The sequence below is a fragment of the Mustela lutreola genome, chromosome 5, assembly GCF_030435805.1.
Source record: "Mustela lutreola isolate mMusLut2 chromosome 5, mMusLut2.pri, whole genome shotgun sequence".
Taxonomy (NCBI): Eukaryota; Metazoa; Chordata; class Mammalia; order Carnivora; family Mustelidae; genus Mustela; species Mustela lutreola.
In genome coordinates, this window is record NC_081294.1 from 149,666,482 (window position 1) to 149,690,096 (window position 23,615).

At 39.1% G+C, this 23,615-nt stretch overlaps 1 protein-coding gene across 2 annotated transcripts in view; it reads right to left on the reverse strand.

Moving 5' to 3' along the window:
* Positions 1-23,615, reverse strand: part of KCNN2 (potassium calcium-activated channel subfamily N member 2) — a 478,995-nt gene that overhangs the window by 415,602 nt on the left and 39,778 nt on the right. The window contains exon 1 of one of the 2 annotated variants that reach the window (XM_059175836.1): positions 14,215-14,230. The exons of the other annotated variant lie outside the window; for it this stretch is intronic. The gene's annotated coding sequence lies outside the window, so the exon portion shown is untranslated. Of the gene's footprint in view, positions 1-14,214; positions 14,231-23,615 lie in introns of those variants that run through there. 2 annotated transcript variants of the gene reach the window in all.

Below are 23,615 nucleotides of genomic sequence, written 5' to 3' on the forward strand. Positions count from 1 at the left end.
CAAGCCACTCAAAAACATGTATTATTCTTTTTTTCTTTTTTAAGATTTTTTTTTTTTTAAGTAATCTCTACACCCAACACGGGGCTTGAACTTACAACCCCGAGACCAAGAGTCACATGCTCTACCAACTGAGCCAGCCAGGTGCCCCAAAAAGATGGATGATTCTTAAATGCATATTGATGAGAAATAAGCCTTAAGAAGCTACAAACTGTAAAATTTCATTTTTATGACATTATCACAAACACAAAAGTATGAGTCAATAAACACATCAATGATCACTGGAGATCTAAGGAAGGGTATAAATGAAGCAAAAGAGATTTTTTTAGTGTGGTAAATTATTCTGTATCATATCATAATAATGTGTACTTACCATTATGCATTTTTCAAAACCCATAGAACTTTCGAGGAGAAAGTGAATTTTAAGGTATGCAAACTTTAAAAAATTCTCTAGGTATTCAGGGAATCCCAGAATGGAATGCAGATTTTGATAAAAGATTCTGTTTTACAAAGGTGTCAAACTGAGGAGGTTAGGGAAGAAGGCAAAGATCTAAGTAGTAACTTTGGAAGTGAGTAGAGGTTGCAAGACAAAGGCAAAAGGTATTACATACCAGCACTGTCCCCTAGTCTAGTGATAGAGAGAAACAATGCTGAAACCACTATTCATACATCCTGGAATCCAAAAATTGCATAAATGTATGGCTGGTGGCGGGAGGCAGGCTTCCCACTGCTGGAGTGGGAGGTTACAGAAAAGCCAGGAACAGACCACATGGTAGTGGATTAGAGCTGGATACATCTATAGTAACACACATTTAGCTTAATACAGGTGTAGATGGATATCTAGCTCTAGACCTGTATATATGTAGGGGTTCAGAAACATATATTTTATTGCTTGATCAGCTAAGGAAACGTGGAACCAATGACACCCCCAGAGCCACAATTTAACTAAATCCCAGATCTTAGTTTGCAATTATTCTCTCCAATAAAGGGAAACAGGGCTCCATGGAGCAATGGTGGACTCAAGAGGTAGAGCTAGAAACATACCAGATGAACCTGTAGTATCATACAGTGCAGAGAGTAAGGAATAAGGAATAAAGAATGCCAAAAAAATAATTAACAACAGCAACAAAGAACAGCACATGACAGAAGTATGTCAAAAGAACACAGGAGACAGCTGAAGAAGTGCCCAATGTCTTAAGGTAAAATAATACGAGCCAAAATAAATAAATAAATAATCAACTAAGCACCTGTGCAGAAAATTCCAAATAATTTATGTAGCCACTCTGCCCTTAAGGAAGGGGAGCATGAGTTTATGCTCCTTGAAGTGCGGATTACACATGGTAACTTTCTTCTAACGAGTATGGTAAGGAATAAAGAGTAACATTCCAGTAGAGAAACCTGCCAAAGTCCCTCAAGCCAGGTTCTCAGGGCTAACATTACCATGCTGAGTCATGTTAATAATCTGTGCCTTCGGTATATAATCAGCCTGGCCCTTTACCTCTCTGGTCTTTCTCCCAAAGCCTATCACTGCAGTCTACCTTATGAAGAAATGGAACCCAATATTACTAGTGCAAATGAAAACTATAGGCATATAGACTTTATGACTCTAACCAGCTAAACTTAAGGAGACTGACAACACCAAACACTGATGAGAATGAAAAAAAATACACCTCCCTACTCTACGGATGGGGCTATAAAATGTATAAATGACCAAGGAAAACTATGAGGTCATTTCTTCTAACTTTAAAAGTGTACCTACTTTGTGATCCATTATTTCCACTCCTGCTTACCCAACAGTAATGAACACCTATGTCCACAAAATGACATCATCAAGATTTAAGATTGCATATGACTACATGATAAGGCTGCTTTAAATTTAGACACACCAGCTGAAAACAACCCAACGGTCAACTGATAGAACTGATCAATGCTCAGGGCAGGAGCAAGATGGCAGAGTAGGAGAACACCGAGATATCTGATTGCAGGAGTTCAGCTAGATAGTTATCAAACCATTCTGAACACCTACAAACTCAACAGGAGATTGAAGGGAAGAAGAGCAGTAAGTGTAGGAACAGAAAAGAGATGACTTTTGGGAAGATGGGACCTGCGGAGAAGGGAAGCCAACCGGATGGGAAGACAGACCATGGCGGGTAGGGCCGACTCCCGGCAAGCAGTGGAGCAGGGAAGCACAAAATCTGAACTTTTATAAGTCTGCTCCACCGAGGGACGTCACTCCAGAGACTAAGCAGGGGCAGAGCCCTTACAGAAACAGTGTGGTCTCAGGTCCCTCAGGGGCACAGAAAGACCAGGGGTGTCTGAGTGCAGCAGAGTTCCCAGGTATCAGAGCAGGGAAACCAGCTGCAGAGACGGAGCTGAGGAGGGGGCTCTGAGCTCAGGGTTACCATAAACCGTGATCTGAGACACAGTCACAGCACTGTTTTCAAGCAGGGACCCCACACATGGCAGATCCAGGAGACTCACCTTCCTCTCTGAGAGGAGCAAGGGGAGCCCAGCAGGAATTTGCTGGATTTGGAGACTCCAAATGGGGCCGTGCAACAGATATTAAAGTGCTTGGTCACAGACCGGGTGAGCTCGGAGCGCAGCCAGAGACCAGGGAGAAGGGAGGGAGTGACTGCTATTCTCTGAGGACGCATTGAGGAGCTCTGCCCTGAGCTCTTGGCTCCTCCACGTGGAGACTGGGAGGCCGCCATCTTCATTCCCGTGTTCCCCAGCTCTATGGAAAGTGTTTAGGGAACAAAAGCTCCCAAAAGCGAACCTGCACAGATTACTTAGCCCGACCCCTGGCAAGGGCCCCACAGTTCTGCCTCAGACAAAGACATTTGAGAATCATAGCAACAGGCCCCTCCCCAGAAGATCAGTAAGAACACCCAGCCAAGACCAAGTTCACAGATCAATGAGAACTACGGAACATAGGAGCTACCAGAATACAACACATAGAATTCAGGGCTTTTCCCCCATGATTCCTTAGTCTTTCCAAGTTAAATTTTTTAAATTTTATTTTTTTCTTATTCTATTTTTTAAGTTTTTCCTCTTTCTTATTTTAACATTTTTTAAACTATTTTATCTTACCAATACCTTTTTTTAAATCTTTTAGTTTTCATTGTTATAGTCATATTCTATCCCTTCATTGTATTTAACCTTACTTTTTCTATACATATAGGTTTCTCTTTATTTAAAATTTTGGGATACAGTTTCTTCTAACAGATTTAAATATACCCTAAATCTAGTGCATGGCTTTCTTCTAGTCTCATCTTCTGATCACATTCTTCCCCCCCCCCTTTTTTTTTTCAACCAACTTCTTATCAATTCCTTTCTTAGAATCTTTTTAAATTTTCATCTTTATAATCATATTCAACCCTTCATCATGTTTACCTTTATTTTTGTATATATAAAAGTTTTTCTGTCTTTAAAATTTTAGAAGGCAGTTTCTTCTAACAGACCAAAATACACCCAAAATCAAGTGTGTGGTCCTGTTCTAATCACCAGTATATATATATTATTTTTTCCTCCTTTCGTCTCCCCCCAGTTTCGTGTCTCCTCTGATTTGGTTAGTGTATATTTTTCTGGTGTTGTTGCTACCCTTTTAGCATTTTGTTCTCTCATTCATCTATTCTTTTTTTTTTTAAGATTTTATTTATTTATTTGACAGAGAGAGATCACAAGTAGGCAGAGAGGCAGGCAGAGAGAGAGGAGGAAGCAGGCTCCCTGCCGAGCAGAGAGACCAATGTGGGACTCAATCCCAGGACCTGAGATCATGACCTGAGCCGAAGGCAGTGGCTTAACCCACTGAGCCACCCAGGCGCCCCTCTCATTCATCTATTCTTATCTGGATAAAATGACAGGTGGAAAAACCTCAAAAAAAAAAAAAAAAAGGACAAAAGGCAGTACCAATGGTTAGGGATGTAATCAATACAGACATTGGTAATATGTCAGATCTAGAGTTCAGAATGACGATTCTCAAGGTGATAGCTGGGCTCAAAAAAAGCATGGAAGATACTAGAGAATCCCTTTATGGAGAAATTAAAGAACTAAAATCTAACCAAGTTGAACTCAAAAAAAGCAGAGAGAGTCAATTATCATATGGTTTCACTTACTTGTGGAGCATAACAAATAGCATGGAGGACATGGGGAGTTAGAGAGGAGGAGGGAGTTGGGGGAATTGGAAGGGGAGGTGAACGATGAGAGACTATGGACTCTGAAAAACATCTGAGGGGGTTGAAGTTGGTGGGGGGGGAGGTTGGGGTACCAGGTGGTGGGTATTATAGAGGGCACGGATTGCATGGAGCACTGGGTGTGGTGCAAAAATAATGAATACTGTTATGCTGAAAATAATTTTTTTTAAAAAAGCTATTACTGAGGTGCAATAAAAAATGGAGGCTCTTACTCCTAGGATGAATAAAACAGAAGAAAGAATCAGTGATACAGAAGACCAAATGATGGAGAATAAAGCTGAGAAAAAGAGAAACAAACAACTACTGTACCATGAGGGGAGAATTCAAGAGATAAGTGATACCATAAGACAAAACAATATTAGAACAATTGGGATCCCAGAAGAAAAAGAAAGAAAGAGAGGGTCAGAAGGTATATTGGAATAAATTACAGCAGAGAATTTACCTAATTTGGCAAAGGGATTAAGCATCAAAATCCAGGAGGCACAGACAAATCCCCCCAAATCAATAAAAATAGGTCCACACCCTGTCATCTAATAGTAAAACTTACAAGTCTCAGTGACAAAGAGAAAATTCTGAAAGCAGCTTGGGACAAGAGGTCTGTGAATACAACAGTGGAACTATTAGATTGCAAGAAGACCTATCCACCTATCCACAGAGACCTGGAAGACCAAAAAGGACTGACATGATATATGCAGAGCGCTAAATGAGAAAAATAGGCAGCCAAGAATACTATATCCAGCTAGCCTGTCATTGAAAATAGGAGAAATAAAAAGCTTACAGAACAAAAACTAAAAGAATTTACAAATACCAAACCAGCCCTACAGGAAATATTGAAAGGGGGCCTCTAAGCAAAGAGAGTGCCTAAACAACAGACCAGAAAAGAACAGAGACTATATACAGTAATAGTCACCTTACAGGCTATACATTGGCACTAAATTTATATCTTTCAGTTGTTACCCTGAATGAAATGGGCTAAATGTCCCAATCAAAAGACAGAGAGGATCCTAATGGATAAAAAAACAAAATCCACTGACATGATGTCTGTAAGAAAGTCATTTTAGACCCAAAGACACCTCCAGATTTAAAGTGAGGGGGTGGAAAACCATTTATCATGCTATTGGACATCAAAATAAAGATGGGGTGGCAATCCTTAGAACAGATATATTGGATTTTAAGCCAAAGACTATATTAAGAGATGAGGAAGGATACTATATCATACTTAAAGTGTCTGTCCAACAAGAAGATATAACAATTTTAAACATCTATGCCCCTAACATGGGATCATTATATAAATGATTATATAAACCAATTAATAAAAAAAAAAAAGAAACACATTGACAATAATACAATAATAGTAGAGGACTTTAACATCACCCTCACTGAAATGGACAGATCATCTAAGCAAAAGATTAACAAGGAAATAAAGGCTTTAAATGAAACTGGACCCAACAGACATCACATACATATTCAGGACATTCCATCCCAAAGCAACAGAATACACATTCTTCTCTACTGCACATAGAACATTCTCCAGAACAGATCACATCCTAGTCACAAATCAGGTCTCAACGGGTACCAAAAGATGGGGATCATTCCCTGCATATTTTCAGATAACAATGCTCTAAAGCTAGAACTCAACCACAAGAGGAAAGTTGGAAATACATGGAGGTCAAAGAGCATCCCTCTAAAGAATGAATGGATCAACCAGGAAATTAAAGAAGAATTGAAAAAATTCATAGAAACAAATGAAAATGAAAACACAACTGTTCAAAATCTCTGGGACACAGCAAAGGCAATCCTGAAAGGAAAGTATGTAACAATACAAGCCTTTCTTAAGAAACAAGAAAGGTCTCAAATACACAACCTAACCCTACACCTAAAGGAGCTGGAGAAAGAATAGCAAAAAAAAAAAAAAAAAAAAAAAAAAAAAAAAAAAAAAAAGCCTAAACCCAGTAGGAGAAGAGAAATCATAAAGATGAGACCAGAAATCAATAAAATAGAAACCCAAAGAACAATAGAACAAATCAACAAAACTAGGAGCTGGTTCTTTGAAAGAATTAATAAGATTGATAAACCCCAGGCCAGACTTTTCAAAAAGAAAAGAGAAAGGACCCAAATTAAAAATTGTGAAGGAAAGAGAAGAGATCACAACTAACATGAAAGAAATACAGACAATAATAAGAACATATTATAAGTAACTATACGCCAGCAAATTTGACAATCTGGAAGATATTGATGCATTCCTAGAGACATGTAAACTACCACAACAGAACCAGGAAAAAATAGAAAACCTGAACAGACCCATAACCAATAAGAAGATTGAAGCAGTCATCAAACATCTCCCAACAAACAAGAGCCCAGGGCCAGATGGCTTCCCAGAGGAATTCTACCAAACATTTAAAAAAGCATTAATACCTATTCTCCTAAAACTGTTCCAAAAAACAGGAATGGAAGGAAAACTTCCAAACTCATTTTATGAGACCAGCATTTTCTTGATCCCAAAACCAGACAAAGACCTGATCAAAAAAGAGAATTACAGACCAATATCCTTGATGAACACGGATGCAAAAATTCTCACCAAAACACTAGCCAACAGGATCCAACAGTACATTAAAAGGATTATTCACCACAACCAAGTGGGATTTATTCCTGGGCTACAAAGTTGGTTCGACATCTGCAAATCAACCAATCTGACATAATACATCAATAAAAGAAGAGGAGAAGGGAGTTGGGGGAAATTGGAAGGGGAGGTGAACCATGAGAAACTATGGACTCTGAAAAACAATCTGAGGGGTTTGAAGTGGCAGGGGGTGGAAGGTTGGGGGAACCAGGTGGTGGGTATTGGAGAGGGCACAGATTGCATAGAACACTGGGTGTGGTGCAAAAACAATGAATACCGTTATGCTGAAAATAAATAAAAGAAAAAAAAAAGAACAAGAACTATATGATACTCTCAACAGATGCTGAAAAGCATTTGATATAGTATCCTTTCTTGATCAAAACTCTCTTCACAGTATACATATAAAGGGTACAAACTTCAATATCATAAAAGCCATCTATGAAAAACCAAAGCAAATATCATTTTCAACGTGGAAAAACTGAAAGCTTTCTTCCTAAGGTCAGGAACATGGCAGGGCTCTCCACTATCACCACTGCTATTCAACATAGTACTAGAAGGAAGTCCTAGCCTTGACAATCAGACAACTAAAGAAATAAAGGAAATAAAAACATCTGAATCAGCAAAGAAGTCAAACTCTTACACTTTGCAGGTGGAAAACCCAAACGACCCCTCCCAAACTGCTAGAACTCATACAGGAATTCAGTAAAGTATCAGGATATAAAATCAGTGCACAGAAATCAGTTGCATTTCTATACACCAACAGTAAAACAGAAGAAAGAGAAATTAAGTAGTTAATCCCATTTATAATTGCACCCAAAACCATAAGATACCTAGGAATAAACCTAATCAAAGAAGCAAAGAATCTGTACTTAGAAAACTAAAAAGTACTCATGAAAGAAAATGAGGAAGACACAAATAAATGGAAAAATGTTCATGCTTACAGATTGGAAGAACAAATATTGCGAAAATGTCTATGCTACCTAAAGCAATCTACACATTTAATGTAATCCCTATCAAAATACCATCAACTTTTTTCAAAGAAATGGAACAAATATGGAATTTATATGGAACCAGAAAAGACCCCAAATAGCCAGAGGAATGTTGAAAAAAAAAAAAAAACGAGGTTGGCGGCATTAAAATTCCAGGCTTCAAGCTCTATTACAAACCTGTAGTCATCAAGACAGAATGGTACTGCCACGAAAACAGACACATAGATCAATGGAACAGAAATAGAGAGCCCAGAAATGGATCCTCAACTCTATGGTCAACTAATCTTCAACAAAGCAGGAAAAAATATCCAATAGGAAAAAGTCTCATCAACAAATGGTGTTGGGAAAAATTGGACAGTCACATGCAGAAGAATGAAACTGGACCATTTCCTTATACCACCCACAAAAATATCCTCAAAATGGATGAAAGACCTCAATGTGAGACAGGAATCCATCAAAATCCTTGAGGAGAACACAGGCAGCAACCTATTCGACCTCAGCCGGAACAACTTCTTCCTAGAAACATCGCCAAAGGCAGGGGAAGGAAGGGCAAAAATGAACTATTGATCAAGATCAAAAGCATTTGCACAGCAAAGGAAACAGTCAAAAACCAAAAGACAACTGACAAAATGGGAGAAGATATTCAAAAATGACATCAGATAAAGGACTAGTATCCAAAATCTATGAAGAACTTAGCAAACTCAACACCCAAAGAACAAATAATCCAATCAAGAAATGGGCAGAAGACATGAACAGATATTTCTGCAAAGAAGACAGCCAAATGGCCAACAGACACATGAAAAAGTGCTCAACATCACTTGGCACCAGGAAAATACAAATCAAAACCACAGTGAGTTACCACCTCACACCAGTCAGGATGGCTAGAATTAACAAGTCAGGAAATGACAGATGTTGGCGAGGATGCAGAGACTGGGAACCCTCCTACACTGTTGGTGGGAATGCAAGCTGGTACAGCCACTCTAGAAAACAGTATGGAGGTTCCTCAGAGGGTTGAAAATAGAGCTACCCTATCACCGAGTAATTGCACTACTGGGTATTTACCCTAAGGACACAAATGTAGTGATCCGAAGGGGCATGTGCACCCGAATGTTTATAGCAGCAATGTCCACAATAGCCCAACTATGGTAGGTAGACATCTACCTACATCTAGGTAGATGTCCATCAACAGATAAATGGATAAAAAAGAGGTGATACACACACACACATACACACACACACACACACACACACACACACACACACGAATACTATGCAGCCATCAAAAAGATGAAATCTTGCCAATTGCAATGACATGGATGGAACTAGAGGGTATTATGCTGAGTGAAATAAGTTAATCAGAGAAAGACAATTATGTGATCTCTCTGATATGAGGAATTTGAGAGGCAGGGCAGGGGAGCATGGGGGTAGTGAGGGAAAAAATGAAGTAAGATGGGATCAGGAGGGAGACAAACCATAAGAGACATTTAATCTCAAGAAAAAAAATGAGGATTGCTGGGGGGAGGGATGAGAGGGATGGGGTGGCTGGGTGATGGACACTGGGGAGGGTATGTGCTATGGTGAGTGCTGTGAATTGTGTAAGCCTGATGAATCACAGACCTGTACCCCTGAAGCAAATAATACATTATATGTTAATTTAAAAAAAGAACTGATCAATGTTGACCTATTCACTCAATAGCGTATTACTCAAAAATCAGAAGAATAAACTGACATATACAAGGACTTGGATCAACCTGAGAACCATTATGCTGAGACCAAAAAGCCAGGATCCTACTCCAAAACATACAATTTTTCTTTTTTGGTGAAGTTCAACAGAAGGAAAAACGAATCTTTGAAGGAAGTAAAAATGTGGAGATTGATTGGAAGACAGAGCACAAGGGATTTTTGTGTGTGTATGTGTGTGTGTAGACTTAAAATAGCTTCAAATTTTGAATCCTGACCATCAGATCATTGATGTTCTAAAGTAAGGACCCCAAATACCATGGTTTTTAAGACTCTTATTGAAAGGTATAAAGTCAACTACTTCCGGGGCACCTGGGTGGCTCAGTTGTTAAGCATCTGCCTTCAGCTCAGGTCATGACCCTTGGGTCCTGGGATCGAGTCCCCCATCAGGCTCCTTGCTCTGCAGGAAGCCTGCGTCTCCCTCTCCTACTCTCCCTGCTTGCGTTTCCTCTCTTGCTGTGTCTCTCTGTCAAATAAATAAATAATATCTTAATTTTAAAAAGTCAATTATTGTCAACACAAATTTCTTAAATATGCATTGATAAAATAATGTGTCAGCCTTGGCCTTGGAAATGGATTCTCTTTCTGATTTTTTTCTATTGATTCTCAACATCTGTGTCTATACGGGTATATCAAGTGATCATTTATTTTTCTTCTACAGTGGTTTCCACTATCTGCCTGCATCTTCCAAGCTGTCTTTCTATCATATAAATTTGGTCTTATAAGGCTAGCTGTGTAAATGAGATGCCTTCTAAGACCCCCAGTTACAATTCTGACAAAGCTACAAGTTGTTCAGGGATGTAGAGAAAGATCACCTAGGCTTTGCCAAGTGAGAAGGGGAGACACTATTACTCTCATCAATTCTACTTTTCCTTCATAGAACTGCCACTCTTTCACTTATGAAGAAGCATCAGTGTTTAACTACATGGTTCTGAAATTAGGGGATAATAAAGTCTAGAGCAAAACAGAAAGAAATAGCAAACTTTAAAATGACAGCAAAATAATTAATCAGTAATTTAATAATTTTTAATCAAGTCATAGTTGTTAGATCATTGAACCGAAAATATCTGTGATGGAGTGCCTGGGTGGCTCAGTGGGTTAAAGCCTTTGCCTTCGGCTCAGTTCATGATCCCAGGGTCTTAGGATCGAGCCCCAAGCTCTTTGCTCTGCGGGAAGCCTGCTTCCCCCTCTCTCTCTGCCTGCTTCTCTGCCTACTTGTGATCTGTGTCTGTCAAATAAATAAATAAAATCTTTAAAAAAAAAAAAAAGGAAAAAGAAAATATCTGTGATGCTTATTAAAAGTTCAAAGGCTGGCTGCCTGGGTGGCAGATGATTCCTAGAGACTGCCAATATCCTCGCCCTTTTTCCTTCACTCTCTGGAAGAAGTCTGTTGGCAACCATACTTCCAGATTCATTCCTCTCCTTGATCCTCAAAGATTCATATTATCATTATAGGGACACAGAGGTCTGCACTCATGAAAGGAGGTGCTTCTGCTAGCTACTACCCCAATTTATTACGGCTTTTCTTTTCCTTCTGAATTTGAAGAGACATTCACTTTTTTTTACCTTTTTAATTTAAATTCAATGAGCCAAGATATGGCACATCATTCATTTTTTAAATGAAGTTCGATGATTCATTCATTCAGTGTAACACCCAGTGCTCGTCACACCCCACACCCTCCTTAATGCCCATCACCCGGTTACCCCATTCTCCCCACCCCAACAACCCTCAGTTTGTTTCTGGGAGTCAAGAAGTTTGTCTCCCTCTTTGATTTCTTCCCATTCAATTTCCCCACTCACACACTCCTACTGTCCTCTGCACTAGTCCTTGTCCTATGTATGAGTGAAACCATATGGTAATTGTTTTTCTCCGATTGACTTATTTCACTCAGCATAATCTATTCATGTCCACAAATATGGAAGATATTCAGCCTTTCTAATGGTTGAGTAATATTCCATTGTATATAGAATGGATAAAGATGTGGCTCATTCGCAAGTAATTTTTTTATTTTTTTTAATATTTTATTTATTTATTTGACAGAGATCACAAGTAGGCAGAGAGGCAGGCAGAGAGAGAGAGAGAGGAGGAAGCAGGCTCCCCACTGAGCAGAGAGCACAATGCGGAGCTCAATCCCAGGACCCCGGGATCATGACCGGAGCCGAAGGCAGAGGCTTTAGCCCACTGAGCCACCCAGGCGCCCCTCACAAGTAATTTTAAAATAACATGTCTAGGGCACCTGGGAGGCTCAGTTAGTTAAGCATCTGCCTCCAGCTCAGGTCATGATCTTAGGGTCAGCAGGGAGCCTGCTCAGAGGGGCGTCTGCTTTTCCCTCTCTCTCTGCTCCTCTCCCCACTCATGCTCTCTCTCACTCTCTAATAAAAAAAATTTTTAATAAAATAAAATAACATGCCTACAATTTTAAATAAAATTTGCCAGATTTATTAAAATACAGAAAATTATAAAAAGAAAGCACCATGGCCCATAATCATTACGGGTCATTATCCTGTTATTCAGAGAACTCTTATTGACTTTTTCAAAAAAATAAAATAGGGATGAATGCACACGTTTTAGTTTAGAAAACTAAAACAGTACAAGAAAGTATAAAATTAAGACTCTTCCCAGCCCTTTCTCTCTCTACAAAGTTAGCTATGGTTAACAGACTCACAAAATTTCAGATTTTATATATAACCCTTTTGTTAACACAAAATGTGTAATTACTATATATCCTGTACATACATTGTATATGTATAATATATATCCTTTTTGTTTATACAAAAATAGTCATATTATGTATAGTCTTGGTTTTTTCCCTTTTTTTAAAATTTCTTTTCAATGTTCCAGAATTCATTGTTTATGCACCACACCCAGTCCTCCATGCAATATGTGCCCTCCTTAATACCCACCACCAGGCTCACCCATTCCCCCACCCTCTCCCCTCCAGAACCCTCAGTTGTTTCTCAGAGTCCACAGTCTCTGTATATTCTTATGTAAAACATAGGACCAGTTCCCTTGTAAGGACATAGCGTTTCTGTAGGGTAGAAATAGAGAGAGTGTCAATTTTATAAGCATTACAAATTAAGAAGGAATTAATAATTAATACTCATTAATAATTAAGAATCATTAATACTTTAAAATTTTAGAGAATTTCCTGTGCAACTCAATGTGAAGAAATCAAAAAATTAAGTATAATTGATTAATTTCTGGAAAAAAATTATTTGGAATTAAAGAGAACTGACCTAGAAGTTTGCCTGGACAAATTTTTTCTCTTTTTATTTTTTTTAAGATGTTAATTATTTATTTGAGGGAGAAAGAGAGAGAGAGAGAGAGAGAGAGCACAAGCTGGCAGAGGGGAAGAGGGAGAGAAAGGAGCAGAGAGCCCAATGAAGGACTGGATCCCAGGACCCTAGGATTGTGACCTGAGCACAAGGTAGATGCTTAACTGACTGAACCACCCAGGTTCCCTGGATGAATTGTTCCTGATGCTCAAAGAAGAAATTATTCTCATGTCATGAACTAATTTTCATGCCATGTCATCTATGCTGTGCAAATTTCCAGGTCACAGAAAAAGAGACAAATTATGAAGCAAACATAACCCACATATTGAAAAAAAAACAAAATACTCAGACCAAATAGATTTTATTCAATTAAGGACAAGATGTCTTAACAGGATACCCATTTTTACCACTTATCATAAAACACCATACAGTAACACCTACAAGGCAGGAATCAGGACCTTTGAAGTTCCTTACCACTATAAACTCAGTACCAAGCACAGGTCTCTGGGACAAAATAAAATTTTAAGAAATATTTCTTAAGTTAATGATGAAATCAATTAATAAGTCAATGAGATAAATCAAAAGAGAAAAGCCTTGAGCATTCGTAAATGTCCAAAGTTACCTAAAGAGATTCAACACCTATCCCTGGTGAAAATTTCTTAAACTGTGAATACTAAGACTTCCCTGATATAAAAAAGAACATCTAAGCCAAGTCACCACCACAAACATCATGCTGAATTAATTATGGGACATATTCTTCTAATTCAAAGTCAACGGTGGCCATAATTTTGAAAAAAAAAAAAATTCTGGATTTAGGCCAAGAAACAAGAGCTGTTAATATGAATAAGGAAAAATTACTGCTCGCATGCTACTTAATTATTGACCCAGAAAATCCAAGAGAATTAAGTTTTTTTTTTTAAAAAAAAAAAAACAACTAAAAAGGATTGGCAGGTAGGGTAAGGCATTAAATGTAGAAATTAGATGTTGGGTACATGGCTGTTCAGTGAAAAATGTTTTCAACTTGCAGTTTTGCTTCAAATTTTTCAGAGTTAAATGTTGCAAAGATGAGAATAAAATCATAATAAAATATTAGGAAGATATTTCAGCAGCATGGTCAGTTAAACAAACACAAGTTGAATAACTACACTAAGACCATGGTAACAACCTTGGAAAAACAAGAGATGAACAATCATATCTGACTGACAGAAACAGTATATAGAATATACGGCATCTTCAAATGTAGAATATACCTTAGAATAACTACCAAATATAGACCATCTTAGAATAACTAAAAAAGGATAATGTGGATGAGAATTACAGGTTCTGTTTTAAACTAACACAGACAAAGAAATTAAACATATATTTGCCAAGTAAAAGCAGCTGAGGACTGAGGACTTACTTAGACATTCATGAACTTCCTTCAGGGCTAACTTGAATTCCTGAAAATGGCATAAACCTAATAAAAGCAGAAAGCAAATATGATAATCCATTAGCAACAAATTACCCTAGTATTCTGACAGCAAAAAAATTATGTGAAATATATTTGATTTCTTAAAATAAAATTACAAGATCATCTGATTAAACAAAAGCATTATTATTTAAACATTGCTATAAATGGAAATACAATGTATCTTGAGGTTTTAAGGCTCTCTTAAGATTGACTTGTCATTTCGGCAATTCAATTTTGACTCGCAGAGGACTTGTATCATCTGTGGACAGGAAAAACAGTGGAAGCAAACAGACCCAGCAAACAGGATGCTGACCAAGAAGGTGCTATGTTTTTGCTCTTAGCCTCTTTGCTTTTGCTTTTAGCTTTTGAATATGCAGGTACCTCACATCCGGAACAAACATCTTTCTGTAATAATTCTTCAGGTTTCAGTTATTTGTCTTGGAGACAAATTTTTTTTTGGAGACAATTTTGTCTTGGAGACCTCAAGACCTCTACAACCAAAACATCAGTGAAAACACACTGCAAACAACCAGCGTGGGCAGGCTCTGTGGGTGGGCAAAGATGAGCAGGGCACAGTTGCCCCAGTCAGCCACTGACAAACTCTAGTAGCATGTTTCCCGACAAGATCACTGCACTTGGGATGAATGAATCAACCGCAATTTAACCTGTTCATGAAGGAATCAGAGGAGGCAATGGAGAAGGTGACACAGGACAAGTCACCTTACCTCTTGTAGCCTCTAGCTTTTTGTAGCATTTCTTTGTCTGTGCAACAGGACCATTTTCACTCCCTGAGCGAAGTCCTCTGCCTCACTGGCCAGTGCTTTCCATCGTGCTGTGAGCAGTTCTTCCTCCCTCTCGTGCCCCTTTCTGTGCTCTCCCCAGCTTCTTCTCCATTCAGACCTCAGCAAAGATGTAACTCATCCCTCAGTTCTAAGTAGGTGTCTGTCCCAGGAGCTTGCATAGAAACCAGTCCTATTGCTTTTTTATCACTTCTATGTATCACATGGGTCTATTTTCCTCTCTAGACTGACTAGCTTTCAAGGTCTGGGGCTGTTTTGTCTTCTACACTGTTGTCCCCAGGAACTAGGGTGATGCGACAAATGTGATTTGCGGCACAACAAACCATTAGGTCAATGGCTCCCCCTAGAGCTGAGTAGTCTACACCTGGCACCAGGTCTAGGTCAGTCCTGTCAAGCACTTAATAACTGTATCATGAATAGAATATTAAACCAAATATTCCCTGAACTCTTTCCTATGGCTAAAATCCTGTGACTATTCACAAATCTATAAAACGAACCCCATTTGGGTATAAATTATAAAACCTGCCCAATTACATAAAATTTACCCATGTATTATATAATACTCAGTGCCTAATTTGAAAGGATATATGCACCCCCATGTTTCCTGCAGCATTATTTACAATAGGCAAGACAAGGAAGCAAGTGAAATGCCCAGAGATGAATGTATAAAGAAAATGCAGTGTGTATGTGTGTGTGTGTGTGTGTACACACATATATAAATAAATATATATATATATATGCACACATATATAAAAATACATATAATGGAATATTACTCAACCATAAAAAAGAAGGAGATCTTGTCATTTGTAACAGCCTGGATGGATCTAGAGACTATAATCTAAATGCAGTAAGTCAGAAGAAAGAGAAAGACAACTACTGTATCATTTTACTTACATGTGGAATTTAAGAACAAATGAACAAAAGGAAAAAGAGGCAAATTTAAAAAAAAAAAAAAACCATACTCTTAAACACAGAGAAAAATCTGGTGGCTCCCAAAGGGGAGGGGTTAGGGGAACGGGCAAAATAGACCATAGGGATTAAGAGTACACTCTTGTAGGGGCGGCTGGCTGGCTCAGTAGGCTGGGCATCTGCGTTCAGCTCAAGTCCTAATCCCAAAGTCCTGGGATCAAGCCCCGTGTCGGGCTCCCTGCTCAGTTGAGTCTTTTTCTCCCTCTCCCTCTGCCCCTCCCTGTGCTTGTTCTCTCTCTCTCTCTTTCTCTCTCAAATAAATAAAATCTTTTTTAAAAAAAAAGTATACTTATTGTGATGAGCACTGGAAAATGTGTAGAACTGATGAATTATATTGTACACCTGAAACTAATATAACACACGGTTAATTACACTTCAATAAAAAAAGAAGAAGAATTCAGTTTAGAATTTACAGGTCTACTCAGTTTTATGCAATCATATGAAATAACGGTTATAATAATAGCAATAGTGAAATGTATCTACTGAAGGACTTAATAAAAGTAAGTACATATGCTTATATATGTGAAAATAGTACAAACATTTTTTTAAAATCTATAAGATGGATATATTCAAAATTATGTAAACACATAAAATCATGTATCACTGGGGCCTTATAGTTTCATTTTTAATTAAATGTTTAATTTGTTATTGTTGCTATTCTTTTGATGTTCACATTATCCAAATTTGGCCAGTGGGAGTCCTTTCCTGAACCTGTTGCCTTCTCCATTTTCTTACTGTCTGATAGAGCACAGCCCTTTAAGCCTAGTTTATACCTTTCCCTGACTCAGAATCTCTAATTTCTGTTAAGAAACCTTAGTCTCTTCTGTTTAGAAACCAAGTCCTAGAATCTAGGTATCCCACTGACACTTGGACACTGGGGACTCTTTACTTCTAGACCTATTAGGTGCGTAGTACACACACACACACACAATATACATACATCCCTACATATACAATATATTCAGACTGACACATCCAAAGCAAGAATGCCCTCTCTCCTTTATCATTCCATATATTTATTTTCCCACCTCCACAAGTGAACACTGGCTTCCAAGAACAATATATGCATTCTTTGATTAATCCACTAATACATAAAATTTGTCAAAACTATACCCATAGCACTTAAACTTAACAAATTAATCTTTCTTTGGAATTCATTTTCCTCTAGAATATATCCCACTAAGGGTGCCTGGGCAGCTCAGTCCATTAAGCCTCTGCCTCAGCTCAGGTCATGAATATGGGGTCCTGGGATGGAGCCCCACATGGGGCTCCCTGCTCAGTGGGGAGTCTGCTTCTCCCTCTCCCTCTGCTCCTCCCCCCCAAATGGTTCTTTCCGTCTCTCTCAAAAAAAAAAAAAAAAAGAAGGGCGCCTGGGTGGGTCAGTGGGTTAAAGCCTCTGCCTTCAGCTCAGGCCATGATCCCAGATCCTGGAATCAAGCCCCGCATTGGGCTCTCTGTTCAGCGGAGAACCTGCTTCCTCTTTCTCTCTGCCTGCCTCTCTGCTTGCTTGTAATCTCTGTCTGTCAAATAAATAAATAAGTAAATCTTTAAAAAAAAAAAAAGAAAGAAAGAAAAACACACAGAGAGAAAGAAGAGAAAGAGAGAATATATCCCACTAACAGCATAAAATCAGAGGATCATACATAATAGTGTCTTGAACTATTTTATTTCTTCTTTGTGGTTACAGATTTGACATGTATTTCAAGTCCCCGGATTTTAAGGGTTTTCTCCATTCTCTGCAACTCATTTTTCCTTTTGGAAGATGTAAAACATTAACACGGTTCAAAAGTCGAATCTACCTTAAAATTACTCTCGGAGATAGCTCATTCCTGTCTTTCCTACTTCATAGGTAATTAACTTCATTTCAATTATGTCATATGAACCTCTAAGATTGAGATTTATAGGGATGTTTAAGTTGTGAATAAAGATAAAAAGATAGAAATTTGGGGGGGTGCAAGTCAAGATGGTGGAGAAGTAGCAAGCTGAGACGACATCAGGTAACAGGAGACAGCTAGATAGCTTATCTAACCATTGTGAACACCTACAAATCCAACAGGAAATCAAAGAGAAGAAGAGCAACAATTCTAGAAACAAAATCGATCACTTTCTGAAAGGTAGGACCTGCGGAGAAGTGAATCCAAAGTGACGGGAAGATAGACCGCGGGGGAAAGGGCCAGCTCCTGGCAAGCAGCGGAGCAACGGAGCACAAAATCAGGACTTTTAAAAGTCTGCTCCAAGGAGTGACATCGCTCCAGAGGCTAAACCGGGGGGAAGCCCACGCAGGGGCAGCATAACCCAAGGTCCCGCGGGGTCACAGAAGGTCCGGGGGTGTCTGAGTGTCTCAGAGCTCGCAGGTATTAGAGCAGGGAAGCCGGCTACAGAGACAGAGCCGAGAAGTGAGCTCTCAACTCGGACTTACCTTGAACCAGTCGCAGGCTGGGTGAGCTCGGAGCATGGCCGGAGGCCATAGAGATGGAAGCAATCGGTGCTTTTCTCCAAGTGCGAGCGATTGAGCGTTTTCCCCCAAGTGCAGCCAGAGGCCAGGGAGACGGGGACGATTAGGCGCTTTTCGATGAGGGTGCACTGAGGAGCGGGACCCCGAGCTCTCCAGGCCGGAGATTGGGAGGCCGCCATCTTCATTCCCGTCCTCCAGAACTCTACGGAAAGCGCTCAGGGAACAAAAGCTCATGAAAGCAAACCCGAGCGGATTACTCAGCCCAGCTCCTGAGCCCGGGTCCTGGTAAGGGCGGTGCAATTCCGCTTGGGGCAAAGACACTTGAGAATCACTACCACAGGCCCCTCCCCCAGAATATCAACAAGAAACCCAGCCAAGACCAAAGTCACTCACCAAGGAGAACAGCGGAATTCCAGAGAAGGAGAAAGCAAATCTTATCTGGACAAAATGGCAAGGCAGAAAAACTCACGACAAAAAAAAGAACAAGAGGCAGTACCGAAGGCTGGGGACCTAATCAATACAGACATTGGTAATATGACAGATCTAGAGTTCAGAATGATGATTCTCAAGGTTCTAGCTGGGCTCAAAAAAGGCATAGAAGATATTAGAGAAACCCTCTCCGGAGAGATAAAAGCCCTTTCAGGAGAAATAAAAGAACTAAAATCTAACCAAGTTGAAATAAAAAAATCTATTAATGAGGAGCAATGAAAAATGGAAGCTCTTACTGCTAGGATAAATGAGGCAGAAGAAAAAATATAGTGACATAGAAGACCAAATGACAGAGAATAAAGAAGCTGAGCAAAAGAAAGACAAACAAATACTGGACCACGAGGAGAGAATTCGAGAGATAAGTGACACCATAAGATGACACAACATTAGAATAATTGGGATTCCAGAAGAAGAAGAAAGAGAGAGGGAAGCAGAAGGTATATTGAAGAGAATTATTGTAGAGAATTTCCCTAATATGGAAAAGGGAACAAACATCAAAATCCAGGAGATGCTAAGAATGCCCCTCAAAATCAATAAAAATAGGTCCACACCTCATCACCTGATAGTAAAATTTACAAGTCTTAGTGACAAAGAAAAAATCCTGAAAGCAGCCCGGGAAAAGAAGTCTGTAACATACAAGGGTAAAAACATTAGATTGGCAGCGGACCTATCCACAGAGACCTGGCAGGACAGAAAGAACTGGCATGATATATTCACAACACTAAATGAGAAAAACATGCAGCCAAGAATGCTATATCCAGCTAGGATATCATTGAAAATAGAAGGAGAGATAAAAAGCTTCCAGGACAAACAAAAACTGAAAGAATTTGCAAACCCCAAACCAGCTCTACAGGAAATATTGAAAGGGGTCCTCTAAGCAAAGAGAGACCCTAAAAGTAGTAGATCAGAAAGAAACAGAGACAATATACAGTAACAGTCACCTTACAAGCAATACAATGGCATTGAATTCATATCTCTCAATAGTACCCTGAATGTTAATGGGCTAAATGCCCCCAATCAAAAGACACAGGGTATCAGAATGGATAAAAAAAAAAAAAAAATCAATATGCTGCCTACAAGAAACTCATTTTAGACACAAAGACACCTCCAGATTTAAAGTGAGGGGGTGGAAAACAATTTAACATGCTAATGGACTTCAAAAGAAAGCTGGGGTGGCAATCCTTATATCAGATCAATTAGATTTTAAGCCAAAGACTATAATAAGAGAAGAGGAAGGACACTATATCATACTCAAGGGTCGGTCCAACAACAAGACCTAACAATCTTAAATATCTATGCCCCTAACATGGGAGCAGCCAACTATATAAACAAAATCAAAGAAATACATCGACAATATACAATAATAGTAGGGGACTTTAACACTCCCCTCACTGAAATGGACAGATCATCCAAGCAAAAGATCAACAAGGAAATAAAGGCCTTAAATGACACACTGGACCAGATGGACATCACAGATATATTCAGAACATTCAATCCCAAAGCAACAGAATATACATTCTTCTCTAGTGCACATGGAACATTCTCCAGAATAGATCACATCCTCGGTCCTAAATCAGGTCTCAACTGGTATCAAAAGATTGGGATCATTCCCTGCATATTTTCAGACCACAATGCTCTGAAGCTAGAACTCAATCACAAGAGGAAATTTGGAAAGAACCCGAATACATGGAGACTAAACAGCATCCTTCTAAAAAATGAATGGGTCAACCAGGAAATTAAAGAAGAATTGAAAAAAATTCATGGAAACAAATGATAATGAAAACACAATGGTTCAAAATCTGTGGGACACAACAAAGGCAGTCCTGAGAGGAAAATATATAGCAATACAAGCCTTTCTCAAGAAACAAGAAAGGGGGGCGCCTGGGTGGCTCAGTGGGTTAAGCCTCTGCCTTCGGCCCAGGTCATGATCCCAGGGTCCTGGGATCGAGCCCCACATCGGGCTCTCTCCTTGGTGGGGAGGGAGCCTGCTTCTCCCTCTCTCTCTGCCTGCCTCTCTGCCTACTTGTGACCTCTCTGTCTCTCTCTGTCAAATAAACAAATAAAATCTTAAAAAAAAAAAAAAAAAAAAAAAAAAAGAAACAAGAAAGGTCTCAGGTACACAACCTAACCCAACACCTAAAGGAGCTGGAAAAAGAACAACAAAGAAAGCCTAAACCCAGCAGGAGAAGAGAAATTATAAAGATCAGAGCAGAAATCAATGAAATAGAAACCAAAAAAACAATAGAACAAATCAACAAAACTAGGAGCTGATTCTTTTTAAGAATTAATAAGATTGATAAACTCCTGGCCAGACTTATCAAAAAGAAAAGAGAAAGGACCCAAACAAATAAAATCATGAATGAAAGGGGAGAGATTACAACCAACACCAAAGAAATACAAACAATTATAAGAACATACTATGAGCAACTCTACGCCAACAAATTCAACAATCTGGAAGAAATGGATACATATTTAGAGACATATAAACTACCACAACTGAAGCAGGAAGAATTAGAAAACCTGAAGAGACCCATAACCAGTAAGGACATTGAAACAGTCATCAAAAATCTCCAAACAAACAAAAGTCCAGGGCCAGACGGCTTCCCAGGGGAATTCTACCCAACATTTAAAGAAGAATTAATTCCTATTCTCCTGAAACTGTTCCAAAAATAGAAATGAAAGGAAAACTTCCAAACTCATTTTATGAGGCCAGCATCACCTTGATCCCAAAACCAGACAAGGGTCCCATCAAAAAAGAGAATTACAGACCAATATTCTTGATGAACACAGATGCAAAAATTCTCACCAAAATACTAGCCAATAGGATCCAACAGCACATTAAAAGGATTATTCACCACAACCAAGTGGGATTTATTCCAGGGCTGCAAGTTTGGTTCAACATCTGCAAATCAATCAATGTGATACAATACATTAATAAAAGAAAGAGCAAGAACCATATAATACTCTCAATAGATGCTGAAAAAGCACTTGACAAAGTGCAGCATCCCTTCCTGATTAAAACTCTTCAAAGTGTAGGGATAGAGGGCACATACCCCAATATTATCAAAGTCATCTACGTCATCTAGGACATAGTCATCTATGAAAAACCCACTGCAAATATCATTCTCAATGGAGAAAAACTGAAAGCTTTTCCGCTAAGGTCAGGAACACAGCAAGAATGTCCGTTATCACCACTGCTGTTCAACATAGTACTAGAAGTCCTAGCCTCAGCAATCAGACAACAAAAAGAAATTAAAGGCATCCAAATTGGCAAAGAAGAAGTCAAACTATCACTCTTTGCAGATGATATGACACTATATGAGGAAAACCCAAAAGGCTCCACTCCAAAACTGCTAGAACTTGTTCAGGAATTCAGTAGAGTGTCAGGATATAACGTCAATGCACAGAAATCAGTTGCATTTCTTTACACTAACAACAAGACAGAAGAAAGAGAAATTAAGGAGTCAGTCCCATTTACAATTGCACCCAAAACCATAAGATACCTAGGAATAAACCTAACCAAAGAGGCTAAGAATCTATACTCAGAAAACTATAAAGTACTCATGAAAGAAATTGAGTAAGACATGAAGAAATGGAAAAATGTTCCATGCTCATGGAGTGGAAGGACAAATATTGTGAAAACGTCTATTCTACTTAAAGCAATCTATACATTTAATGCAATCCCTATCAAAATCCCATCCATTTTTTTCAAAGAAATAGAACAAACAATCCTAAAATTTATATGGAACTAGAAAAGACCTCAAATAGCCAAAGGAATATTGAAAAAGAAAGCCAAAGTTGGTGGCATCACAATTCCAGACTTCAAGCTCTATTACAAAGCTGTCATCATCAAGACAGCATGGTACTGGCACAAAAACAGACACACAGATCAATGGAACAGAATAGAGAGCCCAGAAATAGTCCCTCAACTCTATGGTCAACTAATCTTTGAAAAAGCAGGAAAAAATGTCCAATGGAAAAAAGACAGTCTCTTCAATAAATCGTGCTGGGAAAATTGGACAGCCACATGCAGAAAAATGAAATTGGACTGTTTCCTCACCACACACAAAAATAGACTCAAAATGGATGAAGGACCTCAATGTGAGAGAGGAATCCATCAAAATCCTTGAGGAGAACACAGGCAGCAACCTCTTTGACCTCAACCGCAGCAACTTCTTTCTAGGAACATCGCCAAAGACAACAGAAGCAAGGGCAAAAATGAACTATTGGGATTTCATCAAGATCAAAAGCTTTTGTACAGCAGAGGAAACAGTTAGCAAAACCACAAGACAACTGACAGAATGGGAGAAGATACTTGAAAACGACATATCAGATAAAGGGCTAGTATCCAAAATCTATAAAAAGCTTAGCAAACTCAACACCCAAAGAACAAATAATCCAATCAAGAAGTGGGCAGAGGACATGAACAGACATTTCTGCAAAGAAGACATCCAGATGGGGACGCCTGGGTGGCTCAGTTGGTTAAGCAGCTGCCTTCGGCTCAGGTCATGATCCCAGCGTCCTGGGATCGAGTCCCACATTGGGCTCCTTGCTCCACGGGGAGCCTGCTTCTCCCTCTGACTCTGCCTTCCACTCTGTCTGCCTGTGCTCGCTTTCGCTCGCGCTCTCTGACA